Source organism: Ictidomys tridecemlineatus, chromosome 11 (genome assembly GCF_052094955.1).
Source record: "Ictidomys tridecemlineatus isolate mIctTri1 chromosome 11, mIctTri1.hap1, whole genome shotgun sequence".
In the NCBI taxonomy this organism is placed as follows: Eukaryota; Metazoa; Chordata; class Mammalia; order Rodentia; family Sciuridae; genus Ictidomys; species Ictidomys tridecemlineatus.
The window spans coordinates 36280851-36302007 of NC_135487.1; the positions used below are offsets into that span (position 1 = coordinate 36280851).

The 21157-nt window shown below is 41.4% G+C and overlaps 1 protein-coding gene and 1 pseudogene across 2 annotated transcripts in view; one reads left to right on the forward strand and one right to left on the reverse strand.

The window, feature by feature from the left end:
* Agbl4 (AGBL carboxypeptidase 4) overlaps positions 1-21157 on the reverse strand; it is a 1323233-nt gene that overhangs the window by 275018 nt on the left and 1027058 nt on the right. The gene's annotated exons all lie outside the window — the stretch shown is intronic.
* On the forward strand, positions 868-5647 carry LOC101963193 (hsp90 co-chaperone Cdc37 pseudogene; annotated as a pseudogene).

Consider the following 21157-nt stretch of genomic DNA (forward strand, 5'->3'; position numbering starts at 1 on the left):
CCCAGTTCTCTGGAAAGTATCAGGAATAAACCAGAGCACATGTGGCAGGAGCTTTGTTTCTGGCTGTGTCGCCAACAGATGGGATACAATAGGTGACCCTTCAGAGCTCTGATCCTCAGCAGTTTGGGGTGGAGAAAGTGAGGTGGATGCTAGATGAGGAAAAACTCAAATTCTTCAGGCCAGTTCACATGTGCCATGGGGTCCAAGGTCTGGGAGACACTTTTATGACCACTAGACATTGACATACAACTTTTTTTTTCCTCCAGTTCCTCACACATCCTAGACAAGTATTTTGCCATTGGTTGCACTCCTAACCCCTTGTATACAACTTTTGTGGGGGCAGATTTGGAAAGAGAGTTGCCCCAAGTTGCACCGCCCTCTTGTGATAAAGCCATGACCTCAGATTCAGGTCTCCTGAATCCCAGTTTGGTGCCCTCTCTGTGTTCTTGCGCAGTTTTGTAGCTTCCTAATTTTTCATTCTACCAAATTCAAATATTCTGATCTATCCTTGTACATGATCGGATCCTTTCTCTACCTTTCTTGATTTATTTCAAACTCAACTTGGACAACTTGTACCAGTTCTTCCTGCTCTTGAAAATTTGATCTAGTTTTTTTTTTTTAACCTCCCTTAAATTCCATTCTTCTCTGATTTCTGTTCTGATATCTTGGTTCCTAGTTAAGATCATCTTCATAATTCTTCCCTCTCCTGACAACTTTGACTTCTAGTTTAGGTTCAGCCTTCTCCTTGAGAGTTCCTTTAAGGGACTTATCTTGTGTTAAGGGAACATTATATTGTGTCCTATGGGACATTTGGAGTACAGGTGGGATCTGAATTTATAGATTCCTTCTAGAGAGGTTGATACAGCAATGTGCAAAGAAGGTCCATCTGATCATGGCTCACAGGCATTAAAAGAGGAGATGAAAAATAAGGAGTCCTTTGGCAACATCTTACACAGGGATTGGGTAACTGTTGGAGATAACTTGGAAGCCCAGGCAGAAAGGCAAACTCAGAAAGGTCTATTTGGAAGCCAGGGCAGCATGGTCAAAGAAAATGAAAGGAGACAACCATTTAGGTCAACACAGATATAAGTGTGAGCCTTTTTGTGTGGACCCTGTGATAGGTGTGAATTGCCTTTGGGGGCATCAAAAAGGACAGATGTTTCCAGGGGATGAGTCAAGAGCAGAATTTGTCCAGTGACAGCTACAAAACTGGAGTCAGAAAACAGGTCTTAAAACAGTAGGAATATGTGCTAGACTAGGAGGAAGAGGGTAAGTATGGTTTTTGAATGAATAGAAATTTCAGTGGTTATGGGTCAGGAAGAACCGAAATAGGCAGCACATTAGGACCTTGATCTTAATTTAAAATAAAAACTCTGGATCAGATGTTCTTATTTTTTTTCTCCTTCCTGGGTTATACTGTACTGGAGTGGACAAATTCAATAATTTCTTAATTTATTAATTCATCAAATCTTCCTGTTCTGCCAGATCCTTGGATAAACACTGGGGAAATAGAGATGAATTAGACACATTTCTGGCCTTTAAAGATTCTTGGGCAGAAACATTCATTCAAGCAAATACAAATTTGTATTTGTAAGAGATTGATTCCAAGGGTGCTATGGAAGTACAGAAGAATCACCTAACCTAGACTGGAGGCAGAGTGAGGTATGAAGAAGAAAGAATGGATCAGGGAAGGTTTCTAAAAGAAGATAATGTCTGCTGAAGGAGAAAAAGAAATAGATATGTAAAGAAGAGATAGTGTCAGATTGTTTTAGAGAGACACAGGCAAGCTTGGGAGATGAACTGGCTTGAAAACAAAGTATGAGCAGAACTCAGTAAAGGGAAAATCAAGCTGGTTATTCTAGAGGTCTAGACTAACAAGTGTATGCATCAGGGAGTTCTGGATTCTTGACTGAGGTTTAAGAGAAGAGGAAAAAGATTATAGGCACCAAGAAGGAGGCTGGCCTCATCTGAAGGGAGCCTGGGCTCAATGATAGAAGCTCCATATATCTTCACCAGATCCACAACCTGGCTCCAGAGCTCTCTGCACTAGGGTTTGGGCTCAAAGTTCCACCTATGAATAAGGTTTTGCTTTGCTTCTCATGGGTCAGGCTTTGTGTGTTTACTGCTTTTGAAGCCTCTGGGGGAACAGATCACAAACTGGTCATGGAGCAGAAGCAAGTGAGTTAGATCCCAGCACTAGAGTTACTAACCTTCCTTGTGTGGTCTCATTTGATCTTTTTCCTCTGGCTTTGATGGGGACATTTTGGGCAGTTTGATCTTGAAGTCAAGGCTCAGGCTAGGGAGCTGGGGAAACAGAAGGCTTAGGAACTGTTTCTAGACCATTTGAGCTTCACTAGCTTGGGATAAAAGAAATCTGGTTTTAGATCAGTTCAGGTCTGTGGTATTCCACACTGGGATTTGGAGCCAAAGTCCTAGATAATAATGATAACTTACTTCTCCTCTTTTGTGAACATATTTGCCTCAGGGAGTTTCCAGGAAGAATTGGATGGGATGAGGTTAAATGTAGGTATTTTTTGAGTCCAGACCTCCTGGCACCATTTGCTTGCTAACATATACACTGAATAATGGCTTGATTTCCCCATCACTGGCTCTGCCTGCCAGCTATTTTGGTTGGGACTCCAGGTGCTATTTTAATGATAATGATAATTTTTGGAACAGCCAGGCAGAGTACTTGACCTCTTATTCAATCTCATTTTTCTCTTTCCTTCTTTCTTCTGCCATTGAACAGAACTGTGAGTTGGAATAATGGAGAGTCAACCAGCGTGGGTAAATTATCAAGATAATGACAATAATGGTCATTTGTAGAGCACTGTGGCACACTACGGAGAACACTGACAGGAGTCAGATGGAACTAATTTTGAATCTGTGCTTAGATTACCAGCTGAGTGGATTTCAACAAGTCACTTCACTCTCAGTTTCCTCATCTATAAAAAAGAGACAATAATTCCTTCCAGATAGGACCTTTGAGAGAAGTAAATTTTATTTACGTACTCAAGGGTTGAGTCCATGATATATCAATTCTTATATCCTTAGAACCTGTAGAGCATCTGGCACACAGTCATTGGCCAGTAAATGACAGCGATTAGTAATATTTATTTGAGAAAGAATATATTCTGAACATTCAGCTAGATCAAGAAATAAAAAGAAAAAAAGATCATCTTGTTCTTCACTGTATGGATCTAGAAATCAGAGACGCAGATGGGTTAAGAGTTCAAGGAAGTTCTAATTACAACGCTAATGTTATTTGCTGTTAATCATCTGCCTGTTGCTATCAACTCGGCTCAGAGTCAGATATGCTTTCTTTCTGAAAGCAAATCCTGGTTTTCTAAAACATCTTTAATGTAATTAATATATTTCATTACCTTTGTTCTGGCATCAGCTGCTCAAACTAAATAAAACATGGAAAGAATTTATCCACTCATTGAGGAGCTGCAATGTGTGTGTGTGTGTGTGTGTGTGTGTGTGTGTGTGTGTGTGTGTGTGTGTGTGTGTATGGGGAGAGGAAGAGAGGGAGAGGGAGAGAAGACAGAATGTGGCCAGTTCTGTTGATTTGTGGAATTTGCCCCCTGGGTTACAGATAAAGCTTTTGTTAGGTTAGTAGTGGTTGAGTGATGAGAAGGTTGTGTGTAAATTGGGAGAAGGAGGCAACTTTGAAATAGTTGCTGCACTGACACTCTTTGGATGGACAGGCAAGATCTGAAGTGACTTGATCAGATCCAAGACGATCCTTTGTGGCTGAACAGCCAGATTTTCCTCTGTAAAGTCAACCTAAAAAGAAGCTCACAGAGATGCCTATGAAGGGCATTTGTGGGAATGAGATTAGGATTAAATGTCTGTTGTATGAGGTATAATTAGAGGCAGAAGTAATTTTTAACCAGATGGTCACTCAGGCAAGAAAGTGATCATGCATCTAAAGAGAGGAAGAAAACTTGCCCCCCCTACCTTGCTGGTCCATAACTCTAGTGGATTAGTCCATTTCCCTAGTGGATTATGAGACCTGGTCTCTTCAATTAATAGCTTTCAAGCTCTGGCACCTGGAAACTTTTGCAAGAGTCTTGAAAGAGGCTTCTTCATGTAAGCATTCTTGCCTGAACAAATATTTGGGTGCCAATTAATCTTAGATTAATTCTGCCCATACAGTGCACACAATATAGTGAAAGAAAAAAAGATATTATAATACAATAAGAGAATGGAAGCAGAAGGGGTGGGGCTCTGCAGCCCAAATCTCCAGCACTGCTGTGGCCTCTGCTACCAGAGCTAGAGCAGGCTGGGCCGGCTAGACAAGACTACAGTGTGTGGGACCACATCGAAATGTCTGACAATGAGGATGAGAAGCACCCCAGCATTGACTTGGCCAGCCTCTTCTGCTGGTGGCACCAAGCCAGGTGGAATACATGGAGCAGTTCTAGAAGGAGAAGGAGGAGCTGGACAGGGGTTGCCACGATTGCAGGCACAGGGGGGCCAAGTGCCAACGGAACCTGAAGGAGCTGGAGGTGGCTGAATGTGACCAGGTGGAGTTGGAGTGACTGCAGACTAAGGCACAGCAACTGCGCAAGGAAGAGCAGAGCTGGGAGCAGAGGCTGGAGGAGAGGCGCAAGAACGAAAAGAGCATGCCCTGGAATGTGGATATGCTCAGCAAAGATGGCTTCAGCAAGAGCATGGTCAAGACCAAGCCTGAGAAGGCAGACGAGGATTTGAAAGAAGTGAGGAAGCAGAAACACAAAACCTTTGTGGCGAAGTACGAGAAACAGATCAAGCACTTTGGAATGCTCTGTCACTGGGAAGACAGCTAGAAATACCCGTCAGACAATGTCCACTTGGTTTGTGAGCAGACAGCCACTACTTGGTTATCTGGTGCACTGACCTAGAGATGGAGGAAAACTGTGCACTGATGGAGTAGGTGGCCCACCAGACCATTGTCTTGCAGTTTATCCTGGAGCTAGCCAAGAGTCTGAAGGTGGACCCCCATGCCTGCTTCAGACAGTCATTCACTAAGATTAAGATGGCTGACTGCTAGTATATGGAAGGCTTCAATGAAGAGCTGAAGGGTTTCAAGGAGCGCCTGTGGGATGGTGCCAAGCTGCTCATTGAGAAGACCATGAAGGATGAGGCAGAAGAACACAAGCCTGGTGGCCTGGACCTCATAGAGGTCTATGAGTCCCTCCCTGAGGAACTTCAAAAGAGGTTTGAAATGAAGGATGTGCAGATGCTCCAAGATTCCATCAGCGAGATGGTCCCTACTGATGAGAAGTACCACATGCAGTGTTGCATTGACTCTGGCCTCTGGGTCCCCAACTACAAGTCCATCGAGGCCAAGGATGGGGAAGAGCCAGGTCTAGGGACCAATTCTGGAAGTTCCCAAGCTGGGTGATGAGAAAGATGTCAGTGTGTGACCCACCCCAGGCAATGTTACCCCTTTCCCACCACCTGCCTGCAGACATATATGCTCCCCTTTACAGAAAAAAAAATAGATACTATGTCTCCATCCTCTGGCTTCCTCTACTTTTGCTGGTCCCCACGATTCCAGGGGTCTGCCCTGCCTTCCTCTTTCACTGCCCTGTTCCCCAGGGCTAATCCGAGTCTCTGCTTTGAGTCAAGGGTTTCCCTGCCTACAGCATCCCCAAAACTGTCAACATTATGCCAAAGGCCCAGGGGTCTAGGGAGTGGCAGAGGTCACCAGATCTGCCCTCCACTGGGCAGAGGGGTCCCCAGTCAAGGGGGTCTAAGTCTTCTGTTTGGTAAATAGCAATGATCTTCCAATAAAGGATTTCAGATGAGGATGATGATGATGATGATGATGATGATGATTGTGTGTGTGTGTATAATATGATACATGCTATTATGGAGGTTTGTGCAAACCAATGTGAGAGCACAGATGTGCAAATGTTTGGGGAAGGAGGGATCAGGGGATGACCTCATAGGGGGTCAGGATACATAGGCATTAAGCAGACCAACAAATGTTATGGAAGTCATTCAAGGCTGAGGGACTAACATGTGAAAACACCCTGGAAATGAGAACCTGGACTATTCTAGGAGGTGCATGATACTTGAATAGAAGTTGTGGCAATGGGGAAGAAATGAGATTAGAGAGTGTTTGTCCGAGTTTTTATGAGAGCTAGAGACTAGTGGCCCTCTCCCATAGGAGACATTGTTGAATGCTACTAATTCCCCCCCCCACCCTAGGGATCTCTAATCACCAGGGTAGTATTCAGTTAAGTTAATGAATCCCCTGTCCACTTAAAAGGGAACTAATTTGACTTGACTGGCCTATAATTAAATGAGATTGTGGATGCAAAGAACTTAACATACTTCAGTCACTCCATGGAGTCAAAATACCCAGTTTATTACCTTACTTTGCCATCTAGGGTATCAGAATGAACTTGGAAAGTGACTCAACTACTCTAAACTTTGGTTTCTTTGTGTCTCAAATAGGTATGGATTCTGGAGAAGATTCAAGAAAATAATTTTCTATCATTCCATGTGTAAATTGAGACATGCTGCCTAAGTGAAAGGGTATGTTAGTATTAATCCCATGGCTCTTTGGACCCCTATTCTATGTATGCATGTGTCTGGATCAAGTTGGTCCCTTCCCATGCTGGTGAGCTTGGGTTCTCCCAATAGCTTTGGTCACAAGAATCCCAGCCTAGCCATACAGAGTGATGGCTCTATGCTATGCCTACCTATCCAGAGCTAAATCCCACAGTAGATAGAAGGCTGGAAGCCCAACCTGATGCTGGTTGGACCACGAAAGGAAGAAAGAGCACAGGATGCAGGGCCAACCTCAATCCATACCCCCTCCTAGTATGTGCTTATATGTATTTGCAAAGGTACGTGAGAGATGCAGATTCCGTGAGTAGAGGCTATATGGTCAGCAGGCAAAAGACTAAGATATCTCTGTCTATTCAGAGCCTTGGTGACTTATTAAACACCTGAGGGTCTGTAGCCAGACTAGGAACATTCCCAGGATTATGTCAAAATCATATTTGAGTGACAAATTTGGAAAGGCCACCATCCTCTTTCAGAAGTAAATGATTTCACCAGCTCCATCTTCCAGCTGTGCAAATTGGTTAATTACAGAGGCTGTAATTTGCAATCAATATTATCTCCTTGGCATCTACTTCACCGAAGCCAAATATTTATGGCCACATTTGAAAAGGGGCACATTGTCTTAATTAGGAGCCATACATGGAACGCTGGGCTAAATGACTCTCAGGGCACTGATGTATTTTTGCTTTTTTGGTCTGGAAGATTTGGGGGAGAATACACAGGCAGATGCTAGATCAATGCCCTGATTTTCACAAGATTAAAAACAACCACAGGCACTGATCCCAAGAAACAAATCCTAAACATAGAGAAGTGTTTTATGCACAAAGATTCCTGTCACAGAACTTTTTCTTATGATGAAGTAATATTCACTTAAATGTTCAACAAAGAAGGAGTGAATAATTTACCATTTACTTATTTGCTCAATGAAATATTATCTAGTCATTAAAATAATGGCTATAAAAATGATATTAATATGGAAAATTCTTATATTGTACCATTAAGAGAAAAATAATAAAAAACATGATTAGATAGGTATTCAACACCTTTAAAATATGCATAAAAGAAGCTCATAAGGAAATATATTAGTTTGATTGGTTTGGTAATGGTGGTAGTCTTTAAGGTAGCATTTTTCCTGTATTTTTCTGTTTTCTTTCTTCCTTCCTTTTTATCCCTCCCTCCCTCCCTTTCTCTTTCTTTCTTCTTTGTGATGCTGGGGATTAAACCCCAGGGTTTTGTGTATGCTAGGCAAGTTCTACCACTTAGCTATACCCCCATCCCTTCCTATATTTCTCTTGAATAAACATGTATAAATTTTATAATTAAAGAAACATTTTAAAACATAAGCAGGGGAAATAGTTGGTTGTACTGAAACTACTAAATAACTCCAGTCAATCCTGGAGTGAGAAAGGGGGCTTACATTATGAAAATATATTTTCATTTGGTCAGGAGACAAGTGTTAAGGATTTGTCCTATGGAAGGGCTCACTACAGAGTGCTTGTCCTTTTCTTCAAGGTTTCATCAAATATTGGGGAAGGGCAGCTCCCCTGTTGTGGGGAAGAGTGTTAAGGGAGCAGCGGGGAGGCTCCTAGACCAATCTGGGCTGTCAGTGAGGGCTTCCTGGAGGTGGTAACATTCAAAATAGATTTCCAAAGATAAGAAAGCAGAGAAACAGAAAGCATTATGTTGAAAAAGAAAACAGGCGGACAAGATAGTTAAGTGTAAAAGAACCTGCCACATTTGGGGAATAACCAGTACTCACTGTAGCTAAAATGCTGGATGTCTGGAGATGAGTGAGAGAAGGAGTCCTTAGACCACATTCCGAAGGGCTTTGAATGCCAGTCTACAGCAGCCCTTCTCTGTCTGAGAAAGGCTGGAGAAGTGTTTTTTTCCCCCCCTGAGGACAATGAAGGAGCCATTGAGCATGTTAAATAGAGGTAGGAGGTGGTTAGAGCTATGTGCTGAGTTATGGACTCAGGGACGGATTTGGGGGATGGAGTCATTGATAGAGACTGAAGGTAAAGAAGCCAATTTCAGGACTAATGCAGTCATTCTGGTGAAAGATGCACACTGTGAAGCATGGAATACCAGACTCAACAAAAGTGCCTAAATATCCTTTAGTCCAGTGCCTCCTCCTCCTCCAAGTTCCCAAAGAGAGAGTACAGTGATTTCTAGAACCTCAAGGTACTTTGAGCTCCTTCCACATTTTTAATGGGCATTAGCCCATCTGCAATGGTCTCTCTGTTCTCTTTCAAGTATTCTCATCTGCTGCCGGTTGCTCCACTTACACTCACACACACCCAGTGACACCCCTAAGAAAGCTGCTGGGAACCGTGTTCTTGAATCAAGAGGTTCTTCTACTAGGACCAAATAGGTCTCCTATTAACTCCACTCTCTAATTACAGTTCTCCCTCACGAAGATCAACCATTCTGCCACCCAGGCACATGATATGTGTTTTTGTGCTGATGGCTCTTTTCAGTCTTCCTAATAACCCTCTGAAGTATGCGCAATTATGAAAAACAAATATAAGAAGCTATGTGGATTTTCTCTTCCATCCTCAATTCTTCTGACTCCAGTGGGCTATAGTTCTGTGTAACTTTTGGGCCCCAGGAGCTTCCTTAGAAAACACTCCAAATTAAATTCTGGGGACCTGAACTGAAACCTAGGTTCCCCAGAAAACTATAACTGCTATGGAGTGCAGAGGGACCATAACCTCTTGTGATGATTTTATGTATCAACTTGACTAGACTACAGGTCTCCCAACATTTAGTAGAACATTATTCTTAGTGTTTCTGTGAGGATGTTTTTGGTTGAATCTAACATGTAAATTGATTAACTGAATAAAGCAGATTGTCGTCCATAATGTGAGTGAGCCGTATCCAATCAGTTGAAGAAGATCTGAATAGAACAAACTGCTGAATAAGGGGAAATTATTTTCTGAATAGGAGAATTCCTCTTGTCTGACTATCTTTGAACTGGGGCATTGATATTTTTTTTTCCTGTTTTCACACTCAAACTGAAACATTGGGTTTTTCTGATATTAAGCTGTAATCTTCAGACTGGAACCACAACACTGGCTCTTCTGATTCTCTGGTCTTGGGACTCAGATTAGAACTCTAGCCTCAGCACTCCTGGAACCTCAGCTTACCAACTGCAGAACTTGGACTTGTTAGTCTCCATAATTGCTAACTAAAGTCAATTCCTTATCAAAAATATGTTTGCATACACGCACACACACACACACACACACACACATACACACACACACCCTATTGGTTCTTTTCTCTAGAGAAGGCTGATTAACATCCCTTCCTTATTCTTATACCTAGACTTCTCAGAATACAGCCTGTAACTATATTCTCCTTTCCCCATATTGCCTCATTGGAACCAGAGCTGACATAATATGACAGCTGGGATACAAATTTAGGTGTGGTGGCCCCAGCTCAGGGGCTATTCACCTCATCAAAGCACACCAGGAACATCTGAGAGGAAAAGACTTCCCTTATTGCCTGTTCCAGCTCTTCTGACATTGGACCTTCCCAGATTCTCGAGGGGCAAAGGCTTGGTTTCCGAATATATCTAACTACTCATTGCATGGTTATTCATTAATAAAACAAAGATTTTCTTCTTTTTATTAGTGTATTTTTCAGTAGGCACAGTCAGGAACCAAGCCCTAAGAAGCAATTTTGTTTTCCCATCACCATCTATCACCTCTGGTTTCCTGTGTTATGCCTAATGCTGCTCAGTGGGCTGGAACATGGTGCCAAATAATTAACCAACAACCCCTGCTAGGTTAGCCAACCCTACCTGGAGATGAACACACATGCCAAGGTTGAATAGACTCCAGCCCCAGGGCAAGGGTGAGCAGGGGCAGTCTGAGGACTCTGGTGGTTCCAAGGTGCAGGTCCCCTATTACCTTCTGGGATTCTCTCCTCCTCTCCCAAGTCCTCTGCTTTGATTGCACCTCTCCTTTCTTGTCTGTCTAACAAGTTCCTACTTTTCCTTCAAAACCCAGTTCCAATGCCTTCTGGTCTAGGCAGAGCTTCCTGCTCTCTCCCTGGTGCTCACAAAACACCTGTGCACTTTTCAACCTGAACATGACCATTGTCTTGTGTTTCTTCACTTCTCTTTGACTCCCTTTGGATTTTTTCCAGGTCAAGAATGAAATCTGATACTTCTATTTCTCAGTGATCAACATAAACCACTGAATATAACAGGCATTGAAGCATGTAAAATGCATGAATGAATAACTGAATGAGTGAACAAGTCATTAATAATTTTGATTTTATTTTAATTTCTTCTCTGAATCAAGACACCATTGGTAGGTCTTAGTTTTAGCACCCGTAGAATGGGTATATCTGTTCATCAGAATTGTTACTAGAAATATATGAGAGAAAGAGGATGGTGGAACAGAATGGCTATGATTGTGATATGAATATGAGAAAAAGAGAAAAAGAAAAAGAGAGAGACAGAGACAGTTATCAGTGTAGTTAGTTATCTTCTCCCAGATGTGTAGCAAAAGTGTAGCAAGAGCCGTATGTTTGAGTTCTTATCTTTCCCTCTCTTCCTTCCTTCTTCCTGCCTTCTGTTTTCACTAAAGTGTTTTAAGGATTATTAGGTTTTCACACCTAATATATGCTATGTACTGAGGATACAATGAAAGGAAAGCCACACCCATACTTTGCTTTTATGGAGCTCACAATGGGGGAGTCAGGTATAAGATGACAGTCACAATCCATGCCAAGAGCTTGGGGTCCAGGAAATATGGGAGCTGAGTGAGCATGGAGGAAGAGAAGCTGCCACAGTCCATGTGGTCAGAGCAGACTTCTTTCATGAAGACTTAATTTCCTCTAGATAGGAGTCAGTTAACTAAAGACTGTTCTAGGCACAGAAATAGATATGTTGGGAAGAGTAAAGATGAGAGAGAATGGAGGATATTTACCAGTTGACTGCAGAGCACTCGGGCGAGGGGAGCAGATGGTGGTTGGGTAAATGTTAAAACACAAGGCTGGAGGAGTAAACAGGGCTCTATTAGCCATCAAGAGGTGTTAGCTTTACATTCAGGGTGTTGGGGAGGAGGATACCTGGAGGAGTAACATGCCCAGATTTGCTATCCACAGGGTCAAAATAGGAATCCAATGAAAGTTAAAGGGCTCTGGACTTGCCATCCTTGGGATAAAAGCAAATGTCCAGAAAGGCCTGGAGAAGAGACAACCTGGAGGTAGACCAGGTTACTATCCTCCAAGCTGAGGGGCTGCTAGGGGAATGGAAGGATATGTGATCCAGGTAGCATTGCTAGGATCGGCACGTGACACTAGCTGTCCTGGTCTCTCAGCTCTGTCATCTACTACCTGTGTAAACCTGGCAAGCACTTAACCTCACTGAGCCTCAGTTTCTCCCTTGTTGAAATCTGAACTGTGAGACTGACTTCAACACGTTGCTGTAGGGATTTATGTGAACCTGTGTATCACGTGCCCTGCACATGTTTGGCACCTGGGAGATGCTCATGTTAGGCCCCTTAGGACTCTGAACATGAATTCTGAGTTGGAGTGAGAAGCATGTTGGCAGGAGGAGCAAGGAGGGAGGAGGGAAACAAGAATAATTTCAGCTTTGAACACAAACACAATTCCGTTCACTTCCTATTTTGGGAATTGCTGCGGAGGCCAGGAGGAAAGGAAGGATTCCCATTTTAGCGCAATCCGCCTTCTCACTGAGGCTGTGACTTCCAGTAGTCCAACCAGCTTCTTCAATCAGCTTTTGAGAAGGTTCAGTTCCTGGACTGGACTGAGGAGAATCAGAGTTTTACTTCAAAGGTCAACTTAAATGTATTGCCTCAGAAAAGTCCTCCCTGATCTGCAGCCTACCTAGGAACTTGGGATATGTATCTCAATTGCACTACTTATTTTTTTTTTACCCTAACTGTAGTTTGTTCTTATATATTTGTGTGCTTGTTTAATGTATTCTCCCTCCACATGAAGGCAGAGGTGTTTTATGATGTTCCCTATTGCATCCCCAAAGTTTAGAGTAGTGCTTGGCACAAAGTAGGAACTTTATTCACTGACTAACTTAATACATGGGTGCATGAGTAATGAATAAGTAGGAACTAGAGGGGAAGGGAATTTTCAGCAGAAGAAATTGCATGAGCAAAGGCAAAGATGCAGCAAAATGCAGCATCTCTATGAGAATTAAGGAAAAAGTTCAGCACATGTAAGAAATAAAGATGGAATGATCTTTTGGGGCCAATCTGTGTAGGTCCCTCATTGTAGACAGGTCCCTCCTTTGCACACTCAAGTTGACACTGAAGGGGCTTAAAGCATGGAGTCCCTGTTCTAGAAGACTTAGAAGGGGCAAAATGGAGAGGCATGCTTCCTGCTTTTACTCTCAGTGGCTTGTCCCTTTGCCTATTCAGGACCTTCATTTTAGATCTCAGAGTCCTTCCTTCCTTTTCCAATCACTGCCCATATTCAACCTGACTGAGACGTTCTCTTATGAAACATTGTTTTACTGTGTTTAATCCCCCAAATTCAAGGAACAACTCCTTTATTAAAATTCCCATTCATTACTTAAACAACCCTTCTCTCCACAATCAAACCCTTAGTTGCTTCAGAGAATCAGAGTTCCAGGCCAAGGTAGGAACCTTGGCTATTACCATATGCCTCAGTCTCTCCTCTATAAAACAAGTTTGATGATGATTTATCTGTCCTCTTAGGGTTGGTAGAAGAATTGAACAAGATAAAGAATGTGATGGAGTTGCTGAATTATTTGGCACTGCCAAGGCCACGTACCATGAAGTATTGAGGCTGCTGCTCTGGGCCAAATCATTGGCATATATTAACAAAACATATATCTGAGTTCCAGTCCTACTCTACCATCCCAATTTTCTGTATCTAAAATCAACGAAAAGCAGGCTGGTGGTAGGAGAGATAAATGTCATTCAGTGAGACTTCAGAGTCTAGAGATCAGATGAACTGGACCAGAAATTTCTAGAAAGTAACCTCCTGGCTCAATAAAGATGATATCAAGCAGGATGAGACTAGAAACTTGGTGTAATATATCTTTCTAGATAGTAGACTGAGTAAAGGCCTAAACAGGAGAAAAATAATTTACAACTCAAGCTTTTTCAAGTTCCTCTAAATTAAGTGTTGCCATGACTTACTGCCAAGCTTGCTTTTGGAGCCCAATCTTCTAAACCTAAAAGGCTCTGCAAATGCTGAGACTTTCTGAGTAAAGAAGGCCCTCAAGGAGTTGGCTCCAATGTCCTTCTGACCCTCATCTTCTTCTATATCACTTCATGCTCTCTTTTATCCCCAAACTCCAGAGTCTAGACTTACTGCACTATTTTCCAGTCCCAAATACATTCTTTAACCCCTATGCTGTTCTCACTGCCTGAATGTTATTTCCTCCTTTTCTAACGGAGTTTTGCCTGTCCTAGAAAAGCCTGGTCAACTGCCATATTTTCTCTGAAATTTGACTTGATTTCTTAAGGCAAAATGAATATCTATTCTCTTATTGCCTCCATAGAGTTTTACTGCACTGTACTTTTATTCAGTAAAAAGCCCATTGTATTCAAATTTCAGTAGAATGTGTCTGTGTCTTCTCTCCCAATGTGTTGTCTTTGTATCACTATTGTCTGGCATGGGTCTTGATACAGCTAAAGTATGTAGTAAACACATGTTGAAAAAAATGAAAGAGGGTAAAGAGAGAATTAATTTTTATTGTTCATCCAATGGTATACCAAGCGCTTTGTAGATATTGACTCATATAATCCCCAGCTTTGGAGGTCATGGGCCTTTAAACACAGTCAGCATTCTCTGCTTATGGCACAGGAAAGCCCTAGAAGCCCACTGAGGTGAAAGCTCTAGTCTTGTGCCTTAATACTGTTTACCACCCTTGCTCTACTCTCATCTTGCTGGTGCTTTGATGTATGGCTTCGTTTCCTCACTCTTAATAACTTTACCACACAGTTATCAACTTCACTCAAAGCAAAAGTAATTTGAGTAGTCACTCTATGCAGATTTATAGTTCTGCACGTTTTCTTGTTGAGAAGCCCTTTTGGGTGTGATGGCAGACAAAATGTACCTTAGCTGAACAGAAACTTAACAGCTGGGAAATTTTTCATAAGACTAAGGGAGATAAGCCCTTAGTTGTTATAGGTATCCACATTTACAATGGGGCCACAAAAGTGCAAAGAGGTGGGGGCTTAGCAGGGAGATGGTGTTGTTAGTAAATGTTGAAGGTGGGATTCAAAGGAAGGATGGCATCTCACGCCAAAACATCAGACAGTAGAAGTCAGAAGCCAGCATACCTCCCAACTATCATGGTGGTGTATCTCTCAGGGGCTGAGCCTCCTCCATAATGCTAGCTCCTACCACTGCCACACAGGTTGCCATGGTTCCAGCTTTTGTCAGGTAGTACCAGCTCTTGGGTTCCAGTACCATCTGTTCTTTCTTTGACCCTCAAGCTTAGAGTGGAAGTATCTTCTGCTGTTGCTAACCTCTGAGTTGGTTCACAATTCCTTGTTTGTCTTCTCAACTGGCATCAACTGTCCCTGCATTGAATCCTCTTTGTCTTAAATATTTGGAGCTTTTTTGTCCTTGCTTAGTTTTATGCTGATGAATATACCCAAATTTAGATTAAAATATGAAAGAGGTACATAATAATAACTCATAATGAACCAAAAGTATTTACTATGTAATAGTAATGGTTGCTCACAATAGGTTGTGCCGTAGGTATTTCTAAGCTGCAAGTTACAATCTACTTCCTGGCTCTAATTATAACTCCTCTCCTTTCTTTTCCTCTCATTTGAATTGTAGAAAAATAAGAATGACATTATCTTAAGAGTAACCTTAAATCTGCTTTATCTAATACAAAAAAGTAAATGATTTGAAAATTTTAGTATTTTCACTGTTAGTAAGCACCTGTGTGTACGTGTATGTGTATGTGTGTGTGTGTGTGTGTGTGTGTGTGAGAGAGAGAGAGAGAGAGAGAGAGAGAGAGAGAGAGAGAGCTCACAACTACTGCTCTTTGCTATGAAGTCTTCCAAAAAAGGGAGGTTGATGGTTAGAAGAGCTCTTTAGTGTTGTTGATTAGAGTTTGGAGCCAGATGAGCCTGGGGAAAGTTTCACATCTCTCTTTTTGAGTATTTGGACCTGCCAGTCATAATCATCATTATCATTATCATCAACTGGGCAGGAATCATGTGTTAAAGTTTACATATAAATTCAGCAAGCCATCATAATTACTTTATGGCAAAACTGAATCACAGAGAAATTAAAGAATCTGCCTAAGGTCACATGGTTAATAAGTTAGGGGGCAATGATGAGATGTAAGCCTGGTCAGTCTGGCTTTAGACTTTGAGTTTATGCTATCAGGCACAGTGTTTTAGCACCCTTCAACAAAGCAGACTTGTCTACTTGGTGGCCCAGTAGTACTCTCATTCAGTGTGCTGACCTTTTACCCTCTCCTCTCATACTCCTTTCCAAGAGCATCACATTTTTTTTCTTACTCTTGGGACAAGGATATGCACATTCCATAATTATTCCATTGGAAAATTACAAGTTCTAGGGTGAGGATGGGGATCAAAAAGATTATGTCTCATCTAATTTCTCTTTACCCTTGAATATTACCAGTCAAAGAGAGGCTAGAACAACCCTCAGGGAGAGTCTGAGAAACAGAAAATAAGGCATTTGGAAGGATTTGTCTTTCTAGGAGTTAAATCACTTTAGAATGGAAAGCAGAAGAAAAAAATAAACACCCACAAAAATGATTTTCTGCTTTTTTTTAAACTTAAAATTATGGAAATTGTTTCTGACAGCAAATTGCTCCTAATTAATTTCTTGGCTCTGCTGGGAAAATGTACTGTTCCGTTGATTTCTAAATTCCACCAGCTTAATTATCAAAAGACATTTTTCCCCTAAAACTATTAACATGTGGGTTTGCAGTTGGGGGCTTGTCAGCAGAATGCAAAGGAAAAAAGGAAAGTGGGGGAGGCAGGGTTTGGTTGGGCAGTCAGAGGCTTAAAGCCCCAATTCTAATCTAGGTACCCACATTCCAAAGTCCAAGAGAAGGTAGCATTCACAGGAATGTAGACAGAATCCGAATGCTGAAAATGCCTGGGTGTGCAGATGGGAGAGCTGGGTTCAAATTCCATCCACAATTAAGCCTTTTCTGAACCTCAACCATTTTTGTACAATGGAGCTAGTAATGTTAATTAACTTTTATTGAGCTTTTGCAACATGCCATGCACGAAGTATTCTGCTTCTATGAGCATGAATGTTATTTTTTTTCCACTGCCCTATGCAGTGGGTATTGCAGCTCTCTCCATTTTGTAGATGAGAAACATAAGTTCAGAGGGGCCTTGCAAACTGCCCAAGGGTACACATGTAATAAACAGAGAGAACAGAAAAGAATCAGGTAGCCAGGCTAAATTTGAGAGAAAAGTTGCCTAGCTTACTCCCTAACTATTGGTCAACCTGTCTGATTTTCTCATTAGACTGAGAGATTCTTGAGGTCAAAAGATCATTTCTCCTGATTTTGTATAAATATTGTAGTTAATGCTAAATAAATGAATGAACAAATAATGTAGATACTCAATTAAATATAAGTAGAATTTAAATCTAAATCAGTTAATGTGGTAGAATTCAAATAAAAGATATTCAATTTTGTTCAGCAGATGTTACTCAAATATCTACTGTATACCAATTGCTAATCAGTGAATAATCTTGGGTATCTAGAAATTTTGCTTTTGGGAATCCATCCTAAGAAATAAATTAGACAATTATGTCAAGACAGATGAACAGGGCTATTCTTCACAGCATTCGTTCATTCATGCACTCACCCATCCAATACATATTTGCTGAGGACTTCCTATGTACCAAGTGTTGTCTGACCCACTACCATTGAACACGACAAAGTCTTTGCTCTCATGCAATTCACAATCTTGTGAGGAAAACCAACAGATCCAAATAGAGTTAGAATGTCAGGTATAGATAAGAGCTTTGAAGTAAAATAAAGCATAGTAGGATGAGGGAATGGATTATGAAAGGAGCTGAATTTCTGGCATGGAGTTCAGCAAGCCTCTAAAGAGAAGTCACTGGAGGAGAGTTCTTAATAACATAAGGGAATGAACTCTCTGAGCATCTTAGAAGGTTATTGTAGAAAGAAGTGTAGTTTATAAGCTAGTTTTCTTTGTAACCTTAGGCAAATCACTTCAGTTGTCTGGCCTCCTGGGTTGGTACAGAGCTGGGCCCTTCTACTCTATCTGCCCATCTGTGTTCCAGGAGCTCTTGCTACATGCCACGCAGTATCCTGCTTCTATGTGCATGAATGTTATTTCTGGGCCCACAGGGGCCCAGAAGAGGGATGAACTATATCTGCAAGAGCCTCTTGTTACCAAAACATTTTGCAAAAATCCCAAGTGCTACCCAGATGTACGTTAGTTAATCCTACACATCTGCTAAAGCCAAGCTCAACCATGACTTCCTCTGAAGCCTTTCCTTACTTTGTGAGGCCCCCTCCTATACTTTTTATGTACCTCTGATGCAACATTTAGTTTTTTGTAGGACCTGATTTTTTTTTGACTTCTTGAAGCAAGGGCAATGTTTTTTTTTTCTTTTTTAAAATATATTTTTAGTTTTTGATGGACCTTAATTTAATTTATTTATTTATATGTGGTGCTGAGAATCAAAGCCACTGAGCCACAATCCCAGCCCATAACCTCTGTTTCTGAATCATAGCCCTAACTCTGCCTGGCATCTAGCAGTGCTTAATATGGGATAGGTGAATTGAATTGAAAAGGCATTTGAGGATTGAGCAAGATTTTGATAGGAGTTGGGTGAGGCTTTTAGTTACATTCAAACCTATCCTCTCAGACATAATAGGCACAAAATAAAAACTCATTGAATGAATAAAGCCGTGTTGTGAAAAGCAATTTATTCCTTCTGAGTGAGGATTACCCCATCTCTGCAAGGAAATCCTTGTTTGACAGTAATCAGACCTGGCAACCTAAGGCTGCAGAGTGAGGACATGTGAAGAGATGTGAGAAAGTTTCATCTTTGCTATAGATCTACTTAAGCAGACAATGTGTTAGGATAGAACACTGAATCATTATCCCAGTTGATCCTCAGAACAACCCTAAGGGTAGTTATTATTATCCACATTTTATAAATGAAGAAAAACATGTCAGAGAGATGAAGGCATTACTTTCATACACAAAGTAGAGGGGGAGTAGTAGGAACAAGAGTTCTGGAGTGTCTGGTACTAATATCCTTATTCCCCAGAGCTCTTTGCATGGCAAGTGGCTAGGCAGAGGCTGGAAGAGAGGCAGGTTTTGTTTCCTGGAACTGCATCAGTTCTTATGCACTTATATGAAAAGATGGTTGTTTTCAGAAGGCACTCATAGACCATAGTCACACAGGTAAGCATGAACTTTAGCAAGCTGGTGAATCTGCAGTGGGGGTACTGCACCACCTAGACTCCTTTTCAGGAAAGAACACAGCTTGCCCAGGTCACTGTGTTTGTTCTGCTCTGATAGCACCACTCACTTCCCCCTCATATTGTTGCCGCCATGTTTCACCTATTAGATTGTGAGCACTTAAGGTCCAGGGCTGGGTATTCCTGACTCTCCTGTGTCTAGCACAGAGCCTGGCACACAAAAAGAAATGTCAAATTATTGCAAATTAAAAAAAAAGAGAGAGTGAGAAGGTTAACTTCATGTGTGAACTTGTCTAGGGTATGGCGTGCCCAGATATCTGTTAATATTATTTTGGTGTATGTCTGTGACGATGTTTGGATAAGATTAGGCTAAGAATTAGTTAACTGAGTAAAGCAGATTTCCCTCCCCAGCATCAGTGAGCACCATCCAATCTGCTGAGGGCTTAAACAGGATAAAAACACAGATAAAGAGAGAACTTTCTCTCTGTTGGCTTGATTGCTTAAACTGAAACATGGGTCTTCTCCTGCCCTAGACTGGAGCTTACATTCTTGTCTGTCCTGATTCTCCAGTCTTTCAGACTCAAACTGGAGCTACACCACTGCAGATCCATCTCTGGGTCTCCAGTTTGTCAACTGCATATCCTGAAACTTTTCTGCCTCCACAATCATGTGAGCCAATTCATTGTAATAAAGGTATATATGCCTCATATTGGTTCTGTTTCTCTAAAGAACCCTAACAAGTACAGATATTTTTGGTATGAAGAAGTGGGATGATACTGTAACAAATACCTAAAAATGTAGAAGTGGCCTTGGGTAGTGGGTAGAAGCTGCAAGTGTTTTGAGGTTCATGTTAAAAATATGAACATTAAAGGTGATTCTGATGAGGTCTTATGTGGAAATGAGAATCAGGCTTATTGGAACTTGGAGAAAAGGCAATCCTTGTTACAAAGTGGCAAGAAATTTGGCTGAACTGTATTCTAGTGTCTTGAGAAGGCAGAATTTGCAAGTAACAAAACCAGATATTTAGTTGAGGAGATTTCTAAGCAGAGTGTTCAAGAAGCAACTTGGTTCCTCCTCCTGCTTATAATAAAATTCAAGAAGAGAGAGATGAATTTGGGGAGGAATAGTTAAACAAAAATGAATTAGAAATTAAAGATTTGGAAATACTTACCTGACCATATGGCAAAAAACAACAAAGTGTGTTCACAATAGAACAAAACGGATGTAGCTGGACAATTGCTTGATAAAGGGATCATGAGTATAACTCATGAACTTAATTAGCCATCTCAACAGAACCGAGGGAAAAAGAAGGTATTATGCCAACAGAAACACTGCCAGCTGTGACTAAATGAGACTGAGAAAGTGGGACAGAATAAAGGATGGTTGCTGGACTTCTTTGAATCTACAAGACAGAAACATAGAGCTATTCAGTTACAAATGTGTAACATACTTCAAGAAAAGAGAAGAATAACACAGAAGGGCTGCCGCTCCTACCACAGCATCATGAAACAGGGATAGGTGGGACAGCTTCTCTTGTTTTGGCAGGTTGAGGATGCACCTGTCCAGCACCTCAGGGTACTGCTTTTGCAGAAAATTGGGAAAGGGATGTTCCTTGTGGAGCCAAGGGGGTAGGCAAACCCACTGATCTGTGAGGGTGATGTTACCACCACAGTGGGCCTAGAGGTCAGAGCATAGGACCAAAGAGAATTATTCTCAAACCTTAATATGTAATGAAGTTTGCCTCTGCAGGTTTTGGACTTGGTCAGGACACATCACCCCTTTTTTCTTCCTTCCAGCTTCCCTCTTTTGGAATTACAATGTCCATCCTATGCCTGCTGCACTGTTGTAATTTGTAACAGATATAACTTGTCTGGTTTTATAGGTTCACAGTGGAGAGGAGTTTTGCCTCAGAATAAATGGTAATCTTGGGTCTCACACACATGTGATCTAGATGATATTTAGATGTGACTTTGGATTTTAGACATTAGAGTTGATGCTAGAATGAGTTAAGACATTTGGACTTGTGGAATTAAATGAATATATTTTTCATGAGAGAAGAATAAGAATATGGGGGCCAGAGATGGAATGTTGTAAACTGAATATTTGTGTCCCTATAAAATGTTAAAGCCATAAACCTTAATGTGATACTATTTGCAGGTA